General features: G+C 42.7%; 1 protein-coding gene across 1 annotated transcript in view; it reads left to right on the forward strand.

The window, feature by feature from the left end:
* Window positions 1–26,663, forward strand: part of TMEM132B (transmembrane protein 132B) — a 178,359-nt gene that overhangs the window by 118,000 nt on the left and 33,696 nt on the right. The window contains exon 2 of the mRNA XM_060121017.1: window positions 25,891–26,034. The gene's annotated coding sequence lies outside the window, so the exon portion shown is untranslated. The remainder of the gene's footprint in view (window positions 1–25,890; window positions 26,035–26,663) is intronic.

The following is a 26,663-nucleotide window of genomic DNA, read 5'->3' on the forward strand; positions in this document are numbered from 1 at the left end:
AATGGTCCTGTCTTCCCTGCTTACCTCTCAGGGATGCTGCGGATCTCTCTCTCTCTCTTTTTTTTTAAAAAATAAATTTATTTATTTATTTTTGGCTGCATTGGGTCTGCGTTGCTGCGAGCGGACTTTCTCTAGTTGTGGCGAGCGGGGGCTACTCTTCGTTGTGGTGCGCGGGCTTCTCATTGTGGTGGCTTCTCTTTGTTGCCGAGCACGGGCTCCAGGTGTGCGGGCTCAGCAGTTGTGGCTCGCGGGCTCTAGAGCGCAGGCTCAGTAGTTGTGGCGCACGGGCTTAGTTGCTCCGCGTCATGTGGGATCTTCCCGGACCAGGGCTCAAACCCGTGTCTCTTGCATTGGCAGGCGGCTTCTTAACCACTGCACCATCAGGGAAGTCCAACGCTGTGAATCTCTTGATATAAAGGTGGCGTGAATGGCATGGGTGCTGTGGGAGTGAAGTCACAATTACTTTCAGGGGAGGTAGGTGTCAAGTGTAATTAGGAGAAAAAATTGATTAGAGCTCACTGAGCACACACCGTGGTGACCCCGGGGCTCTGTTATACACGGGAGTGTTGGTTTGGTCTCTAATTGAGACTGACGTCCTAAGCGACGATTGCTCTCTTAATCAGGCAGTCACTGGATTTGGGCCAGTACTGACTCTACATCGTTTCAGTCTACCTGCGAATCAGGTAAGCGTCAGGAGCACGTGGTGTCTCCATTCTTAAGGAGCCACTGAAAAGGACTTGCATTCCAGCCCTGCCGGCTTCTTAAACACAGCACGAGGAAGTCAGCCGCAACTCAGAGGCACGAAGTGAGGTTTAGAGCCCCGTCTGTAAAGCCTTCGGGTCAGCCAGGAGGCTGCTGTTTACAAGTTACAGGAGCCTGATCTGATTGGACCAGCCAGGGTCACGTGCCAGTTCTTGAACCAATCGCTGGGGCAAGAGGGATGCCAGAGGCTGATTGGCTGCAGTCCTGAGTCCCAGAATGCATTTCCAGAAGAAGCGGTGGCATCCGCCCTGCGGGAGCCACAAGCGCTGAGAGGGGTCAGGGGTCAAGTTCCCAGGATGGAAGAGAATCAGGGCCGAGTTGGGGCCAGTGCTCATCTGACCATAGGAGTCTGGGCGTGGCCGTGTTCCACTTGCGGAAATAGTGTCATTCTATCCTCTCTCTCTTTGGGGTTTTGATGACCCTTCAACAACAGTTTCCAGAACCATTATGACAGATCAGTGTAGACCTTAGATTAACTCTGGGCTTCAGTGAACGTTCCACGATCTAAATTACTGGGTTCAGTAACTGTCTCTTTGCTTCAGTCATGCTTCACCTGCCTTCCCCAAATCAAAAACAACTCATTAATTGAAGTGTCAAGTAAAGGCATGGATTTTTTTCTTTGTCTAGTAATAGGATTAGCTCAAATCAAATACTGGACACTGCTTGTCTGGGGCCCGTCTTTCAAAAGGAATTTAGAGGAATTTACATGAGGTGGCAAACCTGAAGGAAGTGACTCCCGTGTAGCCATAAATATGCTCGTTTTTCTTTTCTGGAGGAGGTGGGTACAGCCACCATTCCAGCCCGTCATCCACACTCCTTGGTAACCCCTACCTGTGCGCGACCTGAGCAGGTGCTATAAAACAGTATCTCAGACCTTCCATCTGCTTAGACCTTGTGGCCCAGCCAGTGGCATGTTTTAGAGACATGCGTGTCATTGACCTCATCAGAGAGGAGAGAGTGGCTTCCTGGGGACAGCTAAGTTAACACTACTCCCGTCTCTTAGAAATGGCCCAGCATTGTTTTCTGGGTCAATTCTTTGAAAGCAAAAATGAAACTTTTTGACCTTCCAGGGTGTGTATACGGAATATGATGATTCCTATTTACGGGTGAGGGGGTACGGGCAATGGGTAATTGCTTGTTTTGCAGTTTGAATTTGTTATGAAATTCGTTATGAAAATGGAAGAAAAAACCACCCCACTCGTTTCCCCAAAGTAGTGAGGGATTTGTTTGTTAAACAAAGAGAAAGCTCGAGCTTTTCTCTCAATACAGGTGAAGGCCAGAGTTTTGTTGTTGTTTTCCTAGTAACATAAAGGTCAGGGCTGGTCACTTTGTGCCTTACTTTATACAGTCCTGGAAAACAAGCCAGGTAGTGGATTGAACGGTAACTCCCAAAAAGCGATGTCCGAGTTCTTACCCCCTGGTACCTGTGATGATGACCTTATTTGGAAATAGGGGCTTTGCATATGTAATTAAGTCAAGCATCTCAAGAAAAGATCATCCTGGCCCCTAAATTCAGAAACAGATGTCCTTATGGGGAAAAAAAGGGAAGGGGACTTCAGACACAGAGATACAGAGGAGAAACACAGAGCAGATGGCTGTGCGAAGACGGAGGCAAAGGTCAGAGTGATGTTACCACAAGCCAAGGGATGCTTGGAGCTGCCAGAAGCTAGAAGAGGTAAGGAAGGATCCTCCCCTAGAGCCCTTGGAGGGAGTGTGGCCCTGCCAGTACCTTGATTTCAGACTTCTGACTGCCAGATCTGTGAGACGATAAATTTCTGCTATTTCAAGTTACCAGGTTTGTGGTAATTTGTTATGACAGCCCTAGAAAATGAATACAAGCCAACTACGTGCTTGAAGATTCCTGCAAAGAAAGGATGCAGTTGGATTTGATGTAACACAGCTGGGAAAACAAGAATAGGTTTGCAGCCAGCAGTTCCATTAATTTGAATCCTTGGGGCACGACTTCACAAATGCTGGGGCAACACTGCAGAGTGACTTTGGATTATAATAATATAGTAAACTGCTTACTTTATATATTAATCTTAATACTTACATTTACTAAGGGAAAGATGGTGAATAATTTATCAAACAGATTGGAAGGATGGCTTTTATCCTGACATCACACATTTCCTCTTGTCAGGTTCAATGTGGAAAAAATAGAGAATAGGACGTAATTTTCACTGAGTTCTGAGTCTTGCTACCTTCTTTCAGCCTTTCTTAAGACAGAAATTCTAAAATGCTCTGAGCAAAAAAAGTGTGGTTGTTTTGGTTAGGTTTGCTTATGATGCCATGCAGCGTCTTCTTTATAGACAGACTTCATGAAGATTTCTTAGTTAGATAAGCTCTTCTGAGGTGGGTTTTCATTCTTGAAAGGAGAATGCTAGACCCAGGATCAAAGCGCCTACAAAACTACTTGGGTTTTGTCTTTCTGAGGAGGCGAGTTCCTGCTTTATCCCCCACGTCATCGGCGCTTCTTACTACCCTTATAGTCTATGTGAGTTCTGGTAAATACCAAATAAATCGGTATTTGTTACGTTTGTTCAAACATCTTTAATGACTCCAGGCTAGTACCAGACTCGGGGCGTTCAAAGCACACACCAAAGCACACCCAAGAGACAGGCCGCGCAAACTATGACACCGTGTGTGAAAAGGGGGCATTTATTTATAAGGTGCTATGGGGACATATTTGAGGAAGCAGTTAATTTTGACTGCGGGAATGTCACCTGGGAAGGCTTTGCATAGAGATAACACTTTAGTAGGGTCTTGAAAGATGAGTGGAGTTTTTCCATGAAAAAGAAAGATGAGGTAGGAGTAATAAAACCAGTAACAAGCCTTCACTGAACACCTGCAATGGGCCAGGCAGTGTTCCAAGTGCTCTAAAGGCCTTACCTTAATTATCACTCATGGCTGCTTTCTGAGGCATAGGGGGTTATTGACTACCTCTGACAGATGAGGAAATTGAGTCAGAGTGCGTTTCAGTGACTTTCCCAAGGGAAACAGGCCAGACGGGGAGCAGGGGGTCAGGCTCCCCAGCCTAACTTGGAACCATTGCACCACACCGCCAGCTCTCTGGGCAGAAGGGGGCAATGCGGGAAAAGGGGAAGTTGGCAACCCGTGAGTAGCTAAGGAGAGTATATGAGGTTTATCCACCCGAGGACAGTATGTGACACTTACCAGCTGCTGCACTGCAAGGAAGTGACTGGACCTTGAACTTCGGCTTCTTCACACAGTAGGATCAGCAGTGGACTGACCATTGGTAAATGGACCCACCTGAATCCTTTCTCCTTCCTTCCCTTTTCTTCTCACAACTGTTTATTGAATGGAAAATACTAGGATGCAGTAATGAACAATCAGAAAATAAGATCTAGCTTTTTGTTATGTTTACTGAGGGATATAATGTATGTTCAGTAAAATTTATCCATTTTATAGTTTGATGGGTTTTATGAGTAGCTAGATCACCACCATCACGAAGATATGCACCATTTCCGTCAGCCCCCAAAGCTCCTTCTTGCCTCTTTGTAACCATTCTTCTCTCTAGCACGTCTTTGGTGACCACTGATCTACCTTCTATCACTATAATTTTGCCTTTTTTTGGAATTTCATGTTAGTAAAATCATACAGTATATACTCTGGCTTCTTTCATTAGCGTAATTGTTTTGCAGTTCATTCACATCTTTGCATGTATCAGTAGTCTATTGCTGAATACTCTTCCATCGTATGGCTCTGCCCTAATCTGTTTATCCATTCCCCAGTTAATGGACATGTGGCTTGCTTCCAGCTTTTGGCTCATATGAATAAAGCTTCTATGTTGTTGTAGGGATGTAAGTTTTCATTTATCCTGGGTGAGCACTCAAAAGTCACCCCATTGCCTTTTAACTTGAATATTTTCTGTCTGTACAATCCCCCTACCCCATAGACATAATTCCATCATCTCCACAATTTCTGGGTCTGTTCCTATTGATTGATTTTCCTCCTGGTTACTTTTTTTTTTTTTTTTTTTTTTTTTTGCAGTACGCGGGCCTCTCACTGCTGCGGCCTCTCCCGTCGCGGAGCACAGGCTCCGGACGCGCAGGCTCAGCGGCCATGGCTCACGGGCCCAGCCGCTCCGAGGCATGTGGGATCTTCCCGGACCGGGGCACGAACCCGCGTCCCTTGCATCGGCAGGCGGACTCTCAACCACTGCGCCACCGGGGAAGGGGAAGCCCCTCCTCCTGGTTACTTTTTGATTTCCTTCTGTGGATGGTGACGTTTACCTTGTTGAGTGCTGGGGTTTGGTACATTGCTTTCGTGATGCTGACTTCGTTCTGGCATGCAGTTGTTTCTTGCAGATAGGTTTGATCCTTTTGAGGCTGCCTTTAAGCTTTGTTAGGGCAGGTCTAGAGCAGCCTTTACTTGGGCTAATTTAGCCCTACTGTTTTGGCATGACCCCTCTGAGCATTCTATCCAGCGCCCCCTGTATTGCAAATTCTCCGGCCTGACGGGTGGGGATGTGGACCCTTTTCAGCCCCGTGTAAGTTCTGGAATTGTTCAACTTGCTGCTTTCTGAGGTTTTCTCCTTGGCCCTGCGTGCACAGATGAGTACAGTCAGCCCTCTATATTCGCAGGTTCCACATCCCTGGATTCAACCAACCTCGAATGGAAAATATTTGAAAAAAAATTCTAGAAAGTTCCAGAAAGCAAAACTTGAACTGGCTGCACACTGTCAACTATTTACATAGCATTTACATTGTATTAGGTATTATACATAATCTGGAGATGATCTAATGTACATGGGAAGATGTTTATATGCCAACATTCTGCTCTTTTATATGAGACTTGAGCATATGCAGATTTGGTACCCTGGGGAGTACCAATCCCCTGTGGATCCCGAGGAATGACGTAGTGAGTCAGAGACCCCAAGGCTCCTCTGCAGATCTTAGGGATTCTTTCTCTCTGCAGCAGCCCCCTCCTCTCCGATTACCTGCCTCACAGATTCTAGTTGCTTTCACCTCCCTGAACGCCAGCCTCTGTCTTCTCGGCTCAACAAAACTCTGGAGTTTTATTTCGATTTACTCTTCTTAAGATAACCAAGGGACTCACCTTACGTTTTTGGTTTTGTTTTAAATTTCTGCCCATTTTCTAGTGTCTGAAGACAGTTGTTTCATGTATTTTGTCTGATTTTCTAGTTATAGCGGATGGAGCAGTTCTGGGTCATGAGTGGAAACAGAAGCCCACGAATTAAGCTTTGATGAGTGAGGTAGATCAAAAGCAAGTAAAGGAGAAGAAAATTTCCAAACTGTGGTAATTCCTATAAAATAAAATAATGTGTAGAAATAATGCAAGGGGGAGAGGAATCAAAAAAGACCCTCCCTCTCAGTATTAATGAGCTAGAACATGCAAAGTGCTCAGCATTCTACTGGCATGGAGTGTTTATGATTTTAATATTGATATTATTCTTTTTTTAACATCTTTATTGGAGTATAGTTGCTTTACAATGGTGTGTTAGTTTCTGCTTTATAACAAAGCGAATCAGTTATACATATACATATGTCCCCATATCCCCTCCCTCTTGCGTCTCCCTCCCTCCCACCCTCCCTATCCCACCCCTCTAGGTGGTCACAAAGCACCGAGCTGATCTCCCTGTGCTATGCGGCTGCTTCCCACTAGCTATCTATTTTACGTTTGGTAGTGTATATATGTCCATGCCACTTTCTCACTTTGTCACAGCTTACCCTTCCCCCTCCCCATATCCTCAAGTCCATTCTCTAGTAGGTCTGTGTCTTTATTCCCGTCTTACCCCTAGGTTCTTCATTCTTTTTTAGAATAAATTTTATTTATTTATTTATTTAATTTATTTATTTTTGGCTGCATTGGGTCTTCATTGCTGTGCGCAGGCTTTCTTTAGTTGGGGGGAGTGGGGGCTACTCTTCATTGTGGTGCGTGGGCTTCTCACTGCAGTGGCTTCTCTTGTTGCAGAGCACGGGCTCTAGGTGCGTGAGCTTCAGTAGTTGTGGCGCGTGGGCTCAGTAGTTGTGGCTCGCGGTTCTAGAGCACAGGCTCAGTAGTTTTGGCACATGGGCTTAGTTTCTCTGCAGCATTTGGGTCTTCCCGGACCAGGGCTCGAACCCGTGTCCCCTGCATTGGCAGGCAGATTCTTAACCACTGCCCCACCAGGGAAGTCCCATCATATTGATATTTTTCTTAATAAGCAGAATAGCACAATGGATAAGGGCACAGACTCTAGAGTGAGACTTTCTGGGTTTTAGTAATATAATTTCTGATAGTACCATGAGATATTTACTATATTAATCAAATATATAGTGATATAAATTCTGGTGTGCTTTTTTGTGCCTACACATTCTCATCTGTAAAATGGGGATGATAAGAGTTCCTCCTCATAGATTCACTCTCAGAATTAAGCAAACAAAACTATGTAAGGTATACATGTTACCGAGTCCAAGCTCGTACCGCTCACCACACGACAAATCAATAAATAGAGAGATGAATTGTTGGGGCAAGGACTAGAGACCTTGCTGGAAAGCCAGCAGACTGAGAAGACGGTGGACAAGTGTCCCAAAGAACCATCTTACCTGAGTTAAAATTCAGGCTTCTTTTATATTAAAAGAGCAGGTGGTGTGGTTAGTTGTTACAAATTTCTTGGTGTCAGACTCCTTTGTTCTTGCAGCTGTCCAAGTAAGTCAGGTCACAATGTATCTATAAAACTCCAATGGGATAAATGTTATTCTCTGTTCTGCAACTTTTTGTCTCTATATGAATGGGAAAGTGTTGCACCGTTAAAGGTCAGAGCCTTGAGAATGGGCTCTCCTGTGTATTTTAGGCTCGAGGCAACATTCTTAACTTGTAGCAAAAGCAATAGAATACAAAGGTTAAAGTAAAAGGAACAGATTCCGTATGGAGTCTGATTTATTCTTCCCTATTACATACATACAGCCCACACATCGTAAGTATTCCACAGAGCCTGCTAATTTTTGTTGCTTTTCGATTACTTTTATGCCCAACAATGCCTTGAGCTGAACAAGCGTTTTTAGCTGTGTTGAGCTCTACTGGGAAGACTTTGTGGGCATGTCCGTGTTGAGAACCCTGGTGGGTGCACCCCATTTCCAGGGGCATTTTGCCCACTGTCCCAGCATGTGACGATGATCCTCCGATCTGGAGCTGGGCGGAATCAGCTGCAGCGGAATGGGCCCAGGGTGCAAAGGTGGAGAGGGCTGGCCTGGGGCAGGTGAGTCCTTCAGCACGTGCACTGAGCCACTTTTGTTCGTTCGCAGCAGAAAGCGCTGTGACTCACAAGCTCCAGGTCTTTTTTTCTCTCTTTCCCGTTGCCTCTGTCCCTGTCTTCCTTCCTGCCAATCATGGCCTGGCTTCATTTCTTGACTCGCTGGCTCTCTGCCTTTCTCCTCCATTTGTCCGTGTCCCTGTGTCCTCTCACCCAATCTGTCTTTCTCTCTTTATCTCCCTGTCTGTTTCATGCTCTCTGTCTCTTTCTCTCTCTGTAGGGCCCTAAGTTCTCAGTGTTTCTTTCTCTCTCTTTTGGACCAGAAGCTCTTCCTCTCCCTCCCCTTCCCTTCTCCCTCTCCATCTCTCTCTCTCCCTCCCCATCTCCCTCCCTCTCTCTCCCTCTCTTCTCCATCCTTCCACACATGGGGTCTGACTTAAGCATTGAGAACCAGCCCAACGCCTCCAGCCAAGCGTCTAACCCGTCACTGCACTCACCAAAGCACCAGCGAGTTCACAGTCACTGTGCAGGAGGGCTTATCCATATTAAAATAAAGTTATTATTGTGGGCTTGGGTTTCAACAGAGCTAAGCTTTTCCTCGGGAACCATTTCTCTCATTAGTGCCATCAGATCTGGTTTCGATTTTAACTGCACCGATGTCACTTGCTTGCTGAGTCTCTGGCAACTGGAAGTTGTGTTAAATTTTAATTTACTTCAAGCTGGATGAGAAGGTGTCACCCCGCTTCCCCAGACAACAAAAAACACTATTTACAGGTTACAGTTGTAATTAAGGAAGTGCTAATAGTTAAGTAGAGGCATGAATTGGAGAAAACACGTATAATTATTATTCAGTGTTGGAGCTCAGAGGTGTGGATAAACTGGACCCACCTGAATTGGGGGAAGCAGAGGAAACAGGAATGCCTGGGAGTGGAATTTAATCTCTGTGGGTTCTGTCGCTCTGCCTCTCCGCCTTTCACATCGCCTCTGTGCCTGTCTCTGTGTGTCTCAGCTTTTTGTGCTCTGTTGTTCTCTCTGCCCGTCTCACCCTGTCTGTGTCCGACTGGCGATTTTCAAACTTGTGTGTTTTGTCTTCCCCCCTCTCTGTTTTGCTCTGTTCTAAAGCTGCGTGTTCTCTGTCTTTGACTCTCACATCACAGTTGGATGGCTTCGGCTATGTTTGAGATCTTACTGCATCCCAGGCAGTGCGGGGGTCACAGGAAGAAAAGAAACCTGGTCCCTGTCCCCATGGAGTTCAGTCTCTTCATGGCTTTCATTGGCCCAGCCTCCGTTCCCTACAGAACCTCCCTCCCTACAGAGAGGTGTAGGGACTCACCCATGGATAGCCTGTCGTGGCGGCCCTGGAGATAAATTTGACTTTAAGGCCCATTGCACAACCGTCTTTCCTGTGTGTGACCCCTAATCATGTCCATTAAGGAGCATTTTCCCCCTCATGCTCGTGGTTACCCACAGTAATGGGCTTGCCCAGGGCACTGGTGATGCCTGATGGAAACTCCTTCCGAATAACTTCTGCCTCTTCCCTCAAAGCTAAGACGTCTGGCTAGGATTTTCGCAGTGCTATCCTGTTTGAGAAAACTTTCCTCTTGTTATTCAAGGATTCATAAAGAACTGAGTTTTGAAATCACTTACTGCTTTGTGTATAATGAATGACCAGAATCCAAAAATAACTACCCAGAGAGAAAGAACTGGGCTGACTGCAGTTATATAATACAAACAGCGGGGCTGAGAGCCATTAGTTCAGTTGGAGCCAACCTCTTGCTTATCTCTGAGCGAAGTTTACATCCGTCTTGCAGATCCAGAACTTCTGGGGGAGTTGTCTGGAATGGAACATACCAGAAGCCACATGTGGTCGTGGCGTGGGGCTTGGGGACTACTTGGCCATCTCTACTAAAATGTAATCCTCACCTTTGTAAAACATCTTTTTATCGGTTTTAAAATCAAAGCCTCTACAAATCTATCATATCCTTAAAACTTTTGAGTGAGGCCAAGTAGATTGTTAGGTCCATGTTACAGGTGAGAGGCTGGGAGGAGAGCTGTAGCACGGCAGCCAGGGCAGCGGGCTTGGAGTCACGCCCTGGCTGGGCTGCTTAGCAGAAGAGTGATTCTGGCCAGATTAAGGAATCCTTTTCAGTTTTGGTTCCCCTGTTCGTACAATGAGAATGAAAATAGTAATCCTTCAATAGGGATGTGTGAGGATTAAATGAGATTAGTAAAACCAATTAATATTTATCAAGACGTACCAGGCACTGTTCTGTACTGCTTTTATTGTTGTTAGATGTTAATTCATATTATACTGTATTTATTATAATTATGCATTATTAACAGGTAATGCATGTAAATCACTTAGCACGGTACCAGACACTTATCTAAGTGTTTAAGGAGATTAATTGTCATGAATTATGTTCAGTAGGGATGTACCATATCTTCTATCTTTGTTCATTTATTCATTGATTTGCTTTTATTGTAGGTTCTTTTGGTTCTTCATGTGATTTAAAAATTTCCCATGAATCTGAATAAATGCATTTGCCAAGTACTTTCACCGAAATTCCCCAAACGTTAACATCTTCTCTACACAAACACACATTATTACTGTTTCTATGAAATGTTTGAGAGTTGTACACACAATGATCCTTTACCTGTACATACTTCAGTGTGAATTGCCCCCAAGCCCTTCCATAAGTAGAGTGAAATTATCAAAATCAGGAAATTAATACTGGTACTAAGATTTATGTCATCCCCAGACCTTGTTCAAATTTCATCGATTGTCCCACCAACAGTCATGAAAGCCAAAGAGAAGTATTTTTTCCTGTTTGAGGATCTGATCTAGGATCACACACACCTTTGTTATGTCTCTTATTCCTCTTTGATCTGGAAGTTTCTCAGTCTTTGTCTTTCAGGCTATGATGTACTTGAAATGTACAGACCAACGCTTTTGTAGAATGCCCCATAATTTAGGCTTGTCTGATGTTTCTTCATTATCAGAGTCCCTTTTTTTTGTTGGGGGGGGTGAGGGAGAACACTTCAGAAAATGGTATATCCTCTTTTAGGACATGTGATACCTCTTTATCCCATTACTAGTGACTTTATCTTTGATCACGTGGATAATGTGATGTATGCTAGCTTTTGGTACCATAAAGTTACTGTCTTTCCTCTTTGAAATTAATAAGTCTCTTGCACAGAGGTACACTGACACTCTACAAATATCCTCCTTCTTATCGTACTTTTAATCACTAGCAGCATCCGTAATGATCCCTGCCTGAAACAATTATAGTGATAAATGGTGGTTGCCGGATGATGGTATTCTAATTTCATCATTCTTTTTTACGTTTATTAGTTGGAATTCTACCCTAAGAATGAAGTTTTCTTTCTCCTCTGTTTGTTTGTTTATATCAGTATGGACTCAGAAGCTTATTGTGTATTACATGTAATATATTATATATTTTATGTTATATTATTAGCACTTACAGTTATTTGTAGTGTTGGAAAATTGTCCCAGGTTGGCCAGTGGGAGCTCCTTCAAGCTGTCTCCTGGGTCCTTTTGACACCTGTTTGAGCACTTTGTTACCTTCTGGGTCCACAATATATTTTAGGCTCTTTATCTTGTACTTTCTGGCCCTCGGCCCTCGAATCAGCCATTTCTCTAAGGAGCTCTGTTTCCTTTCTTGGAGAATGGTGTTTAGAACTAAAATCTGGGTCTAGGTGTGCTGATTACTAAGGCACCACTGCCTCTCAGCGAACGGAACTAGGAAAGTACATACATACACACACACCCCTACATTTACACACATATAAACACGCCTACACCCACCTTCCCCAGGAGTTCATGCTGGTGTTTCTAATTCCAACTCATGACCACAGAGTGCACTCTTCTTTCCATTTTTAAACTCACTTCTCTAGCAGTGAGAATACCCGGCTCTCATTAACCAACATATATTATTTGCTCCATCCTAGAACACACTAAAGTAGTTTTGGAATTGCTAACCCGTACTGCTGTGGAAAACAAACCTAAATAGAATTCAGTGTGTTTAAAGTTACTTTTATCTTTAGCCTGAGAGTATGTAGTCAAAATAATACGCTGAAAAGTTACACGCAGACCCACCTCCCAGCTCCCGCGCTGTTGGCCGCACAGCTTCCAGGTGTCCACGCTCTGGTGATACGGGGCCGGGAGACGCTCTCCTCAGCTCCTTGCCTGGGTGGGCAAGTCAGGCTCTAGGGCCGGCAGAAATCCTTGTTTGAGGGTCCCACCAAGTTCCCCGGTCAGAGTGCTGCAGCTGAGTGGAGCGGTTGCTTGGGACTACTGCTCGGGCGCTACAGAAAGCCTTCTTGGAATCTGACATGTGATCACTTTGGGACCAGTGGCCAGCTGCTCCTGACTTGGCCACATGAAGGCTCAGACTGTCCCAGCCTCTGAACTGCAGAGAACCAAGACTATTAGCGTATCTCTCACCACCATGAATGCAAAGGTATTTCAATTAAGAGTATCAGGAGGACATCTACAAAGCCCAGACTGTAATGTGCAAGTTCTGAGGAATGGTGGAATAACCCAATGTATCTGGGGGACCTTTGGAGACAGCTGAGACAGCTACAACAAGGCAGTGGCTGACACCGAACTCATAGCCCATCTTCTCCAGGGTCTTGGTGCTCCAGCCAGCTGTCAGGCCTGAGCCTCTGAGGTGGGAGAACCAAATTCAGGACATTGGTCCACCAGAGACCTCCCGACCCCACATAATGTCAATCGATGAGAGATCTCCCAGAGATCTCTGTCTCAAAGCTAAGACCCAGCTCCACTCAAAGACCAGCAAGCTCCAGTGCTGGACACCCCATGCCAAACAACTAGCAAGACAGGAACACAACCCCACCCATTAGCAGAGAGCCTGCATAAAATCATAATAAGTTCACAGACACCCCCCCACACAACACCAGACGTGGTCCTGCCCACCAGAAAGACGAGATCCAGCCTCATCCACCAGCACACAGGCACCAGCCCCCTCCACCAGGAAGCCTACACAACCCACTGAACCAACCTTACCCTCTGGGGGCAGACACCAAAAACAACAGGAACTACAAACCTGCAGCCTGTGAAAAGGAGACCCCAAACACAGTAAGTTAAGCAAAATGAGAAGACATAGAAATACACAGCAGATGAAGGAGCAAGGTAAAAACCCACCAGACCAAACAAATGAAGAGGAAATAGGCAGTCTACCTGAAAAAGAATTCAGAGTAATGATAGTAAAGATGATCCAGAATCTTGGAAATAGAATGGAGAAATTACAAGAAACGTTTAACAATGACCTAGAAGAACTAAAGAGCAAACATACAATGATGAACAACACAATAAATGAAATAAAAAATTCTCTAGAAGGAATCAATAGCAGAATAACTGAGGCAGAAGAAAGGATAAGTGACCTGGAATATAAAATAGTGGAAATAGCTACCACAGAGCTGAATAAAGAAGAAAGAATGAAAAGAATTGAGGACAGTCTCAGAGACCTCTGGGACTACATTAAATGCACCAACATTCGAATTATTGGGGTCCCAGAGGAAGAAGAGAAAAAGAGAGGGACTGAGAAAATATTTGAAGAGATATAGTTGAAAACTTCCCTAATATGGGAAAGGAAATAGTTAATCAACTCCAGGAAGCAAAGAGAGTCCCATACAGGATAAATCCAAGGAGAAACACGCCAAGACACATATTAATCAAACTATCAAAAATTAAATACAAAGAAAAAATATTAAAAGCAGCAAGGGAAAAACAACAAATAACATACAAGGGAATCCCCATAAGGTTTACAGCTGATCTTTCAGCAGAAACTCTGCAAGCCAGAAGGGACTGGCAGGACATATTTAAAGTGATGAAAGGGAAAAACCTACAACCAAGATTACTCTACCCAGCAAGGATCTCATTCAGATTTGACAGAGAAATTAAAACCTTTATAGACAAGCAAAAGCTAAGAGAATTCAGCACCACAAAACCAGCTTTACAACAAAGGCTAAAGGAACTTCTCTAGGCAGGAAACGCAAGAGAAGAAAAACACCTACAATAAGAAACCCAAAACAATTAAGAAAATGGTAATAGGAACATACATATTGATAATTACCTTAAATGTAAATGGATTAAATGCTCCAACCAAAAGACATAGACTGGCTGAATGGATACAAAAACAAGACCCGTATATATGCTGTCTACAAGAGACCCACTTCAGACCTAGGGACACATACAGACTGAAAGTGAGGGGATGGAAAAAGATATTCCATGCAAATGGAAATCAAAAGAAAGCTGGAGTAGCAATTCTCATATCAGACAAAATAGACTTTAAAATAAAGACTATTACAAGAGACAAAGAAGGACACTCCATAATGATCAAGGGATCAATCCAAGAAGAAGATATAACAATTTTAAATATTTATGCACCCAACATAGGAGCACCTCAATACATAAAGCAAATGCTATCAGTCATAAAGGGGAAATCGACAGAAACACATTCACAGTAGGGGACTTTAACACCCCACTTTCACCAGTAGACAGAGCATCCAAAATGGAAATAAATAAGGAAACACAAGCTTTAAATGACACATTAAGCAAGATGGACTTAATTGATATTTATAGGACATTCCATCCGAAAACACCAGAATACACTTTCTTCTCAAGTGCTCATGGAACATTCTCCAGGATAGATCATATCTTGGGTCACAAATCAAGCCTTGGTAAATTTAAGAAAATTGAAATCGTTTCAAGTATCTTTTCCAACCACAACGCTATAAGACTAGATATCAATTACATGAAAAAAGCTGTAAAAAATACAAACCTATGGAGGCTAAACAATACACTACTACATAACCAAGAGATCACTGAAGAAATCAAAGAGGAAATCAAAAAATAGCTAGAAACAAATGACAATGAAAACACAATGCCCCAAAACCTATGGGACGCAGCAAAAGCAGTTCTAAGAGGGAAGTTTATAGCAATACAATCCTACCTCAAGAAACAAGAAATGTCTCAAATAAACAACCTAACCTTACACCTAGAGCAATTAGAGAAAGAAGAACAAAAAACCCCAAAGTTAGCGGAAGGAAAGAAATCATAAAGATCAGATAAGAAATAAATGAAGAAAATGATAGCAAAGGTCAATAAAACTAAAATCTGGTTCTTTGAGAAGATAAACAAAATTGATAAACCATTAGCCAGACTCATCAAGAAAAAAAGGGAGAAGACTCAGACCAATAGACTTAGAAATGGAAAAGGAGAAGTAACAACTGACACTGCAGAAATACAAAGGATCATGAGAGATTACTACAAGCAACTATATGCCAATACTATGGACAACCTGGAAGAAATGGACAAATTCTTAGAAAAGCACAACCTTCCAAGACTGAACCAGGAAGAAATAGAAAATGTAAACAGACCAATCACAAGCACTGAAATTGAAATAGTGATTAAAAATCTTCCAACAAACAAAAGCCCAGGACCAGATGGCTTCACAGGCGAATTCTATCAAACATTTAGAGAAGAGCTAACACCTATCCTTCTCAAACTCTTCCAAAATATAGCAGAGGGAAGAACACTCCCAAGCTCATTCTATGAGGCCACCATCACCCTGATACCAAAACCAGACAAAGATGTCACAAAAAAAAGAAAACTACAGGCCAATGTCACTGATGAACATAGATGCAAAAACCCTCAACAAAATACTAGCAAACAGAATCTAACAGCACATTAAAAGGATCATACACCCTGATCAAGTGGGGTTTATCCCAGGAATGCAAGAATTCTTCAATATATGGAAAGCAATCAATGTGATACACCATATTAACAAATTGAAGGAGAAAAACCATATGATCAACTCAACAGATGCAGAAAAAGCTTTTGACAAAATTCAACACTGATTTATGATAAAAACCCTCCAGGAAGTAGGCATAGAGGGAACTTATCTCAACATAATAAAGGCCATATATGACAAACCCACAACCAATATCATTCTCAATGGTGAAAAACTGAAAGCATTTCCTCTAAGATCAGGAAAAAGACAAAGTTGCCCACTCTTACCATTATTCAATGCAGTTTTGGAAGTTTTAGCCACAGCAGTCAGAGAAGAAAAAGAAGTAAAAGGAATCCAAGTCAAAAAAGAAGTAAAACTGTCTCTGTTTGCAGATGACATGATCCTATACATAGAGAATCTTAAAGATGCTACCAGAAAACTACTAGAGCTAATCAGTGAATTTGGTAAAGTAGCAGGATACAAAATTAATGCACAGAAATCTCTTGCATTCCTATACACTAACGACAAAAAAATCTTAAGGAGAAATTAAGGAAACACTCCCGTTTACCACTGCAACAAAAAGAACAAAATACTGAGGGGTAAACCTACCTAAGGAGACAAAAGACCTGTATGCAGAAAACTGTAAGACACTGATGAAAGAAATTAAAGATGATAAAAACAGATGGAGAGATATATCATGTTCTTGGATTGGAAGAATCAATATTATGAAAATGACTCTACTACCCAAAGCAATCTACAGATTCAGTGCAATCCTTATCAAACTACCAATGGCATTTTTCACAGAACTAGAACAAAAAATTTCACAATTTGTATGGAAACACAAAAGACCCCGAATAGCAAAAGGAATCTTGAGAAGGAAAAATGGAGCTGGAGGAATCAGGTTCCTTGACTTTCGACTATACTACAAAGCTACAGTAATCAAGACAGTATGGTACTGGCACAAAAGCAGAACTATAGATCAATGGAACAGGATAGAAAGCCCAGAGATAAACCCATGCACATATGGTCAACTTATCTTTGATAAAGGAGGAAAGAATATACAATGGAGAAAAGACAGCCTCTTCAATAAGTGGTGCTGGGAAAACTGAACATTTACATGTAAAAGAATGAAATTAGAACACTTCCTAACACCATACACAAAAATAAACTCAAAATGGATTAAAGACCTAAATGTAAGGCCAGACACTACAAAACTCTCAGTGGAAAACATAGGCAGAACACTCTATGACATAAATCACAGCAAGATCCTTTTTGACCCACCTCCTAGAGAAAGGGAAATAAAAATAAACAAATGGGACCTAATGAAACTTAACAGCTTTTGCACAGCAAAGGAAACCATAAACATGATGAAACGACAACCCTCAGAATGGGGGAAAATATTTGCAAACTAAGCAACTGACAAAGGATTAATCTCCAAAATATACAAGCAGCTCATGCAGCTCAATATCAAAAAAACAAACAACCCAATCCAAAATTGGGCAGAAGACCTAAATAGACATTTCTCCAAAGAAGATATACAGATTGCCAACAAACACATGAAAGGATGCTCAACATCACTAATCATTAGAGAAATGCAAATCAAAACTACAATGAGGTATCACCTCACACTGGTCAGAATGGCCATCATCAAAAAGTCTACAAACAAGGCTTCCCAGGTGGCACAGTGGTTCAGAGTCCGCCTACCGATGCAGGGGACACGGGTTCGTGCCCCGGTCCGGGAAGATCCTACATGCCACGGAGTGGCTGGGCCCGTGAGCCATGGCTGTTGAGCCTGCACGTCCAGGGCCTGTGCTCCGCAATGGGAGAGGCCACAACAGTCAGACGCCCCAAAAAAGTCTACAAACAATAAATGCTGGAGAGGGTGTGGAGAAAAGGGAACGCTCTTGCACTGTTGGTGGGAGTGTAACTTGATACAGCCACTATGGAGAACAGTATGGCGGTTCCTTAAAAAACTAAAAATAGAGCTACCATACTACCCAGCAATCCCACTACTGGGCATATACCCTGAGAATACCATAAATCAAAAAGAGTCATGTACCACAATGTTCACTGTAGCACTATTTACAATAGCCAGGACATGGAAGCAACTTAAGTGTCTATCAACAGATGAATGGATAAAGAAGATGTGGCACATATATACAATGGAATATTACTCAGCCATAAAAAGAAACGAAATTGAGTTATTTGTAGTGAGGTGGATAGACCTAGAGTCTGTCATACAGAGTGAAGTAAGTCAGAAAGAAAAACAAATACTATATGCTAACACATATATATGGAATGTAAAAAAAAAAGTTCTGAAGAACCTAGCGGCAGGACAGGAATAAGGACGCAGACATGGAGAGTGGACTTGAGGACATGGGGAGTGGGAAGGGTGGGATGGGACGAGGTGAGAGAGTGGCATGGACATATATACACTACCAAGTGTAGAATGGATGGCTGGTGGGAAGCAGCTGCATAGCACAGGGAGGTCAGCTCGGTGCTTTGTGACTACCTAGCAGGGTGGGATAGGGAGTGTGGGAGGGAGATGCAAGAGGGAGGGGATATGGGGATATGGGGATACGTATGGCTGATTCACTTTGTTATACAGCAGAAGCTAACACACCATTGTAGAGCAATTATACTGCAATAAAGATGTTGAAAAAAAAAGTTACATGCTACTCCTAGATTTTCATAGCTAAAAACAGTGAACTTTTCTTCTTCTTTTTTTAAACAGTGAGATGAGAAACTTTATTTAAGAAAGCATTAGATGTTTTTGTAAGTCCATTAAATTTTCTTTGTGATTTACATGAAAATTCTGTTTCAATGTTTGTATATGGATAAGGAAATTTTTTCTTTTAATTGAAGTATAGATGATTTACAATATTGTGTTAGTTTCAGATGTTCAGCAGAGTGATTCAGTTATACATATATATTTTTGGATTCTTTTCCATTATAGGTTATTAAGAGATATTGGATATAGTTCCTTGTGCTATAGAGTAAATCTTTGTTATTTATCTATTTTATATATAGTGGTGTGCATCTGATGATCCCAAGCTCCTAATTTATCCCTCCCCTCCCCTTTCCCCTTTGGGAACCATAAGTTTGTTTTCTATGTCTGTGAATCTGTTTCTGATTTGTAAATAAATTCATTTGTGTTAATTTTTTAAATTCCACATATAAGTGATATCATATAATATTTATCTTTGTCTGACTTACTTCACTCATTATGATAATCTCTAGTCCATCCACGTTGCTGCAAATGGCATTATTTCATTCTTTTTTATGGCTGAGTAATATTCCATTGTATATATGGACCACATCTTCTTTATCTATTCATCTGTCAGTGGACACTTAGGTTGCTTCCATGTCTTGGCTATTGTAAATAGTGCTGCTATGAACATTGGTGTGCATGTGTCTTTCCAAATTGGAGTTACAATCCCACTCCTGGGCATATATCTGAAAAAGATGAAAACTTATTGAATAAATTGGGGACTATTTCCTCTTCTAATTCATGGAAGAATTTCTGAAAATTGGAGACAATTTTTCTTTAAGCATTTTTTAGACTTTACTGATGAAGCCATGTGGTACTGGACTTCTCTTTGGGGGAAATATTTTGATTTTTACTTCAATCTCTTTGTTATAGGTCTACCAAAATTTGAACTTCTCCTTGAGTCAGTTTTGGTAGTTTGTGTCTCGCTAGGGATTTATTCTTTTGCATCTCGTTTTTAGCATACTATTGCTCTAGTATGCCTCTATAATTTTTTTGTTCCATAAGCTTGGTCCCTCTTTTATTCCTGATTTTAGAAGTCTGTATTCCATCTCTCTCTCTCTCTCATCAATCTAACTACAGCTTTGCCCATTTTTAAATCTTTCGAAATAACTTACTCTTGCTTTATTTTTACTGATTATATTGTTTTCTATTCCTTTTATTTATTTCTACTCTATCTTATTTCTGCTTGGGTTTGGGTTTAGTTTGCTCTTTTTATTTTATTCCTGGTCCCTGAAGGTGGAAGTCTAGGTTACTGATTTGAGATGTTTCTTCTTTTATTGCATAGGCATTTACAGCTATAAATTTCTGTCTAAGTATGACTTTCTCTGCATCTCATAAGTTTTGCTATGTTGTGGTTTTTTTTCACTCACCTCAAAGCATTTTTCTAATTTCTTTTGTGATTTCTAATTTCTTTTGTGATTTCTTCTCTGAACAATTGGTTGTTTAAAAGGAAGCTGTTACATTTTCACTTGTTTGTGGATTTCCTACATCTCCTCCTCTTACGTCTTTCTACTTTCTTTCCATACTTATTGGAGAAGATACATTTCAGTTGTTGTACTTTTCAACTCCAGAATTTCCATTTGGTTCTTTTTATCATAATTAATCATAATTTATAGCCCTTAATGGCATTCTCTCTTTGGGGAGACATCTTTCTCATACTTTCCTTTAGTTCTTTAGACATGATTTTTTTTTTTTTTCGTTCTTGGAATGTATTTGAAATAGCTGATTTAAAATCTTTGTCTAGTAGATCCAACATCTGGGCTTCTTCAAGGACAGTTTCTATTGATAGCTTTTGTCCTGTGGCTGGACCATGCTTTTTTGTTTTCTTGCCTGTCTCCTAAATTTTTTGTTGTTGTTGTTGTTGAAAAGTGGACATTTTAAATAATATAAGGTAGCAACTGAAAATTAGATGATGTCCCCTTCCTTGGGTTTGTTTTTATTGTTGTCTGTAGCAGCAGTGGTAGTAGTTTGTTTGTTTAGTGACTTCTGTGAATGAATTCTGTAAAGTCTCTATTCTTTGTTGCACATGGCCACTGATTCTCTGTTTGGTTAGGTTGGCGGTCAGCCAGTGATTGGACAGAGATTTCCTTAGGCATCTGAAATCAATGCATCCCAAACTACCAAAGGTCTCTTTGAGTGTGTTCACACATGCCTTCAGTCCTCAGTCAGGCATTAGACAGCTCTGCCTTAGCTTTCACTTCCTGCTTCCATAGAACTTCAAGGTCAACCAGAGGTGAGCGCTTAGAGCTTTCTCAGGTCTTCCTTGAGTATGAAGGGGTCCTGGGCATGCACACAGCCCTAAGTATAAGCGTGGTCTTATAGATTCCCCAGAATATGTATTAACCTTTCAAAGCCCCCTGGACATTCCATTCCTCATCTTTTCCTGTTAAGCTTTTTGATTAGTCTGTTGTTTGTCAGAACTGTTATCCACTGCCTCAGGCAGCTAGCTGTGAAGTTAACTAATTGCCTGTAATTGCTTTAAACAAATACCTCTACCTAAAAAGCTTTTCACACTGGGTGAGTTCAGAGTCAGGTCAGGTACAGACAGCTTTCCAAGTGGGATCTTCCAGGGAAGTAGCAGACAAGTCAACTAACGGCAATTCTTTGGGAATGAAGGTTTGAAAGATCTCCAGCCCTGATCTGCTCTCTGTGGCTGTCAGATTGTGGTATTTTTCTGTGAATGTGAGCTGTTATTTTTCAAAGCTACTACTGAGCTGGAGAGTAGGGAATGGGAGTGAATCAAGTTAAAATGCCACAAAATTCTCTGTTTTTACCAAGATTCAGCCATTTTTCTTGAATAAAGGCTCTCCTGGCTGCGCAAGCCTTTGTTTTATTTCTAGAGTTCTGAAAAGTCGATTTTGACTCTTTTTTTTTTTTTTTTGGCCAACTTCCTCATTGCTTTTACCGAGGAGAGAATTTTCAGATGTCCCTACTTTGCCATTTTCACAGATGTCACACTAATGTGAAGCGTTAATGGAAACATCTTCATAAAGGAATATAAATATGTTTTCAAGACATGAAACCTAGAGCTGGCTCAAACAGGAACACAATAAAAGAGTTGTATTTTGATAGATGGTGACTTTTAGCACTCTGTGGCACCAGGGGATGATGTAAATGTAATATTTAATATGACGAATTGCTCTTTCATTGTGCCAGGGGCCGGTCGAAACTGCCTTTGGGATTTTTGAGAAGCTGTTGGTGGACACTGGAAACCATTGTTGCAAAAATCTCAGCCACACACAGAAAACGCTACAGAAGGAAACACGGTCACAAGTGTATTTGAAATAAAATCAACAAGCTCTGATTGGTTGTGATTTGTTGTTATGAAAAATAAAGTCACCTCCCTTGAAACTCAGTTTGGGAAAATGATGATAGTGTCTTCTTTAAAGGCTGTGAGCTTCTTCAGGGTAGAGACGGATGTTTATGTTTGTATTTTCTCTTTCCCTAGAGCCCAGCATGTTGTCTAATCTCATGTGCATTAGTGAAGACCTTCAGTTTCAAGTGACATAAACCCAATTAAAAGTGGCTTAAGTAAAACAGTTTATTTTATATCTCTAAATTTCCAAAGATAACAGACACAGATGTAGCTGGGTTCAGGAACCCAGAAATCTTTCCTGGGAATCTGTCTGCCTCCTACCGTTGTGTCTGATTTCTTTTGTTTGGGTTTCACTTGAATCAGTCTTTGTGGACGTGGAGATGGAATACCTTGATGGACCACAATTTGGTTAATCTGCTCATGAGTGAAGCCTGATTGGGTGGGCTGCGTCGGTGCCATCCAAGCCACATTCATTGATAGCAGAGTGGGATGATACCCAAAGGAAAAAATGAAATGTCATTTCAAAAAGAGGAAGGATGGGTGGATGTTCAGTGTCCATGGATGTGCATCTAGCAAAATTAATGCCTGTCTGTTACACAGAGAAAACACCCACACTGATTTTTCCAATTGTATCATGAGCTGAATTTAGCCATCTGTTCTAGAACCGTGGTTCCATCTCTGTTCTTCGTACACACTGTGATTATTCCACACCATTATCCCGCCTTTGGTGGGTTCTCATCTCAGCTTCTGCACTGCTTCCTGCTTCCTGTCCTCGCTGTACAGCTTACATGTAAAAGTACATAAATTTCATCTCCCCGGTGACTATGGGATCCTCAGGAACATGGACTATATTTATACTCTTTTGGGCGTATCTCCTTGAGATTCCATCTAGAGGAAAAGAAATATGTAAAAGAACAGCCAACAACTTAGTTTTTCATCTCTCGTAGATTGGGTTGGCATTGTTTTCAAACATTCATTACAAAGCTGATGTTTCCTATTGACAAGTAGGTACTATTTACAGCTTTAATATCAATGAAAAACAATCTATAAACTGGGAACAATACTAGTAATTACTTTAGGAGGGTTGCTGAGAAAAGTCAATGAGCAATTAATTACATGTAAAGTACTCAGAACTCTCCTCCTCCTCCTCCTCCTCCTCCTCTGCTGCCTTCTTCTCCTTCTCCTTCTTCTTCCTCTTCTTCTTCTTCTTCCTCTTCTTCTTCTTCTTCCTCTTCCTCTTCCTCCTCCTCTTCTTCCTCTTCATCATCTTCTTCTTCCTCTTCTTCTTCTTCCTCTTCTTCTTCTTCTTCCTCTTCTTTTTCTTCTTCTTCCTCTTCTTCTTCCTCTTCCTCTTCCTCTTCTTCTTCTTCCTCTTCTTCTTCTTCTTCCCCTTCTTCTTCCTCTTCCTCTTCTTCTTTTTCTTCCTCTTCCTCTTCTTCTTTTTCTTCTTCTTCCTCTTCTTCTTCTTCTTCCTCTTCTTCCTCCTCCTCCTCTTCTTCTTTCTCTTCCTCATCTTCTTCCTCTTCTTCTTCCTCTCCTTCTTCCTCTTCCTCATCTTCTTCTTCCTCTTCTTCTTCTTCCTCTTCCTCCTCCTCTTCCTCTTCCTCTTCTTCTTCTTCCTCTTCCTCCTCTCCTCCTCTTCCTCTTCCTCCTCTCCTTCTTCTTCTTCTTCCTCTTCCCCTTCCTCTTCTTCTTCTTCTTCCTCTTCCCCTTTTTCTTCTTCTTCTTCTTCTTCTTCTTCCTCTTCTTCTTCTTCTTCTTCTTCTTCTTCTCCTTCTCCTTCTCCTTCTCCTTCTCCTTCTCCTTCTCCTTCTCCTTCTCCTTCTCCTTCTTCTTCTTCTCCTTCTCCTTCTTCTTCAACCTCATCTCTTACCCTTTTTCACATTTGGGGTGGAGAATGAGGGGCTGATTTAGAACATTGAAGGTGGGACCCACTCAGTGCATGAGCTGAGAGTAGGGGCTCCCAGGAGTGAAAGGAACACTTAAAATGATGGTCTGTTTGGTCCATTCCGGTGGAGCCAGTTGCTGAGTGTTTGGTGAATCTCACTGCTGAGCTGAGTTGCCCCGTGTCCACCAGCTTCTCTAGTTGACTTCTTCTCTTCAGACGAGTGTGGAAGTAGTATCTCCACCACAGTCCCTTCGTGAACCCACTCAGTGGTTCTCTAATTCATTCGTGAAGCACATCTCTTACAGCATCCACTGTAATCTCTGTATTTATTGTGTTCTTGTGGCTTGTTATGTGCCATCTCTGTTCTAAATCTGGTACATAGATTGACCCATTATATCCTCATAAGGTCACCACACAGTAGGTGCTTTTATTATCCCTGGATTTCAGATCAGGGAATCCTGGCACATGGGGAAATATCTTATGGCAGGTGCTGTTAATGCATTACAAAAAGCCATTTACAACCCCCTCCTCCATGACCAGCTCCACTATCAAAGCCCACTTCCCCAGCCTCCTTTACAGGTGGGCTGGCCGTGTGACAAGCTTTGGACTTCCTGATGATGAGGAGCTGGTGCAGCAGGTGACCCCTCCCCCCTCAGCCTTCCCCCCCCTTAGACAGTGGATGGAGATGGCTGGTGTGATAGATGCCATCTTGCTATGTTGAGGGAGTGGCCAGGAGAGCTGCAGAGAAGTAGTAGCCCTCCCCTTACTGAGTCACTGGACCAGAGCCAGCAGACACATAGCTCCAGAATTCTGGTTATGAGTGAAGCGTATAAACCCGTGTTGGGTTATTTCACTTGAGTCAGATTTTCTGTAACTGTAGATCCTCACCGAATCAGAGTCTGAGCCAGTTTCAAACACAGTCCAGTCCCAGAACCCATGCATGCTCTCTTCTGCACTGCTTCTCCCATGCCAGATACTGTCCCGGGTTCTCTGGGTGCAGTGGAGGTCAGAGCAATGATGGCTTTGACCCTTGGGGAGTTCACAATCTCAGGAACAGTCAGAGATTAAAACATAAACACAAAATAAATATATAGTGACCACTTGTGGTTATTGCCATGCAGGACAGACTAGGTGCTATGAGAAATAATAATGCAGTGCTAACACACACTGTGGACAGGCAGAAAAGCCCTGTTTCTCCAAAGAAGTGGACATTTACGCTGAGATCTGAAGGATGGAAGGAACAGGGAGGCGTGTTTTCGGTAGAGAGCTCTGCATATGAAAGAGCGGAAGGCATGAATGAGATTCACTGTTGGAAGAACAGAAAAGTCCTCTGTTTGAGGCTTGACAGTGATGGGGGGCAGCAGGAAGGGGCAAGAAGGAGCTAGAGAGGTGGGCGAGGGTTAGGTCTCTCCAGGTCAGCGAGTTTGGCCTTCATCTCTATGAACCCTAGAATGTTTTCAAAGAGTTTTAATCTAGGCGAGAAATCATCTGAATTATATTGAAATAAAAAAGATTAGCTTCCAGCTGCTGTGAAGAGAGTGGGCACAGGGAGGCCAGTTAGGGGCCGTCATGGTTGTCCAAGTGGGGGGCATTCTCCCTCCGTGGAGGAATTGGTCCTGGGGATGACAAGCATTTGACCGATGGGAGATAAATTAGGAAGATAAAACCTACAGAACTTTGAAGGATGTCAGAGGAGGAGAGAAGTTAACATGATGTCAGTTTCACAATAGCTAGCAGGGATTGTGGGCCAGCGATTGTGATTTCCCGGGCTTGGCCGGGAAATCCCGGGGAGGGGGCGCTTGGAGGTTTGGGGGTAGAGGGCGCTGGTGGTCAGCTCAGGAGTGCGGAGGCTTATAACCTGCAGCTAGTTCTCTTCTCTTCTCTGTGCTGCTGTCTTTCCTAATTTGAAACCAAAACGAAGGCTGTGTTCACTATGTGAATAAGCCCTGAACATAGGCCGTCGCTTACCAAATGAACCTCGAGCTAAGATTTGGCAAATATCGAAAAGAACTCCTGCGCCGTGTGCGAGGTGTGTCTGTAGGGCACAGACAGTTTTGTAAATTGTAGAACAACAACTAAGGTCGGAGGTAGCCTGCTGGAGACCCCTCCCGGGGCTCACGGGCGTGCCTGTGGCTGACACGCGCCCTCTTTTCTCCCGCACAGGACACAGAGGTTCTGAACACGGCCATTCTCACCGGAAAGGTTGTTTCGGTTCCCGTCAAGGTCGTGGCCGTTCAAGAGGACGGTTCGGTGGTGGACGTGTCGGAGGCTGTGGAATGCAGGTCTGCGGATGAAGACGTCGTCAAGGTACGGCGGGCTTTACCTCCAGATCCCCAGGCACTCGGTCCTTTCCCTCCCTTTCTGTCTCGGGGCTGCTCTGAGCGTCCCAGGCTCCGAAGGGCTGAGACCGGGGTGAGGATGCTGAGGACGGAGGGAGTGATGGCAGGGACTCGCCTGGAATCAGACGAGGCTGCACGCGCCGTGCTGCTCCCTTCCCCCGGTCTTAATCTTGAGCGGAAACAGTTCTCTTCCCATTCTTTTGCTCATAGGACAATATTTCCTGAATTTTAGCCAGCTACCTGCCATCTTCGCAATTTTTGCCAACTTCCTGTGCCAAATAATATAATTTACTCATTATATTTTCTTTAAGTGCCTCACTTTTCAACCTTAAATATCTTAAATGTCTCAGTAGAAGACAATAAAATCCATGAGCTTGATGTACTAACTTTTTCTTAATATACATGAAAATAAACGACTATTAACTTTTTAAAAAGTCCATCCATGTGCCCCCTAACTTCACTTGGGTACCAGTGGGACACAGCTCACAGTCTGGGGAAATCTGGCCGTGGCACATTTCTGCTGCGTCCTGCATCCTAATCAGCTGGATTTAGGACTCCGTATTCAGCCAGGAACCGGCCCACGATGTTTTTCCATGT

The sequence above is a fragment of the Lagenorhynchus albirostris genome, chromosome 14 (assembly GCF_949774975.1).
Source record: "Lagenorhynchus albirostris chromosome 14, mLagAlb1.1, whole genome shotgun sequence".
Classification (NCBI taxonomy): Eukaryota; Metazoa; Chordata; class Mammalia; order Artiodactyla; family Delphinidae; genus Lagenorhynchus; species Lagenorhynchus albirostris.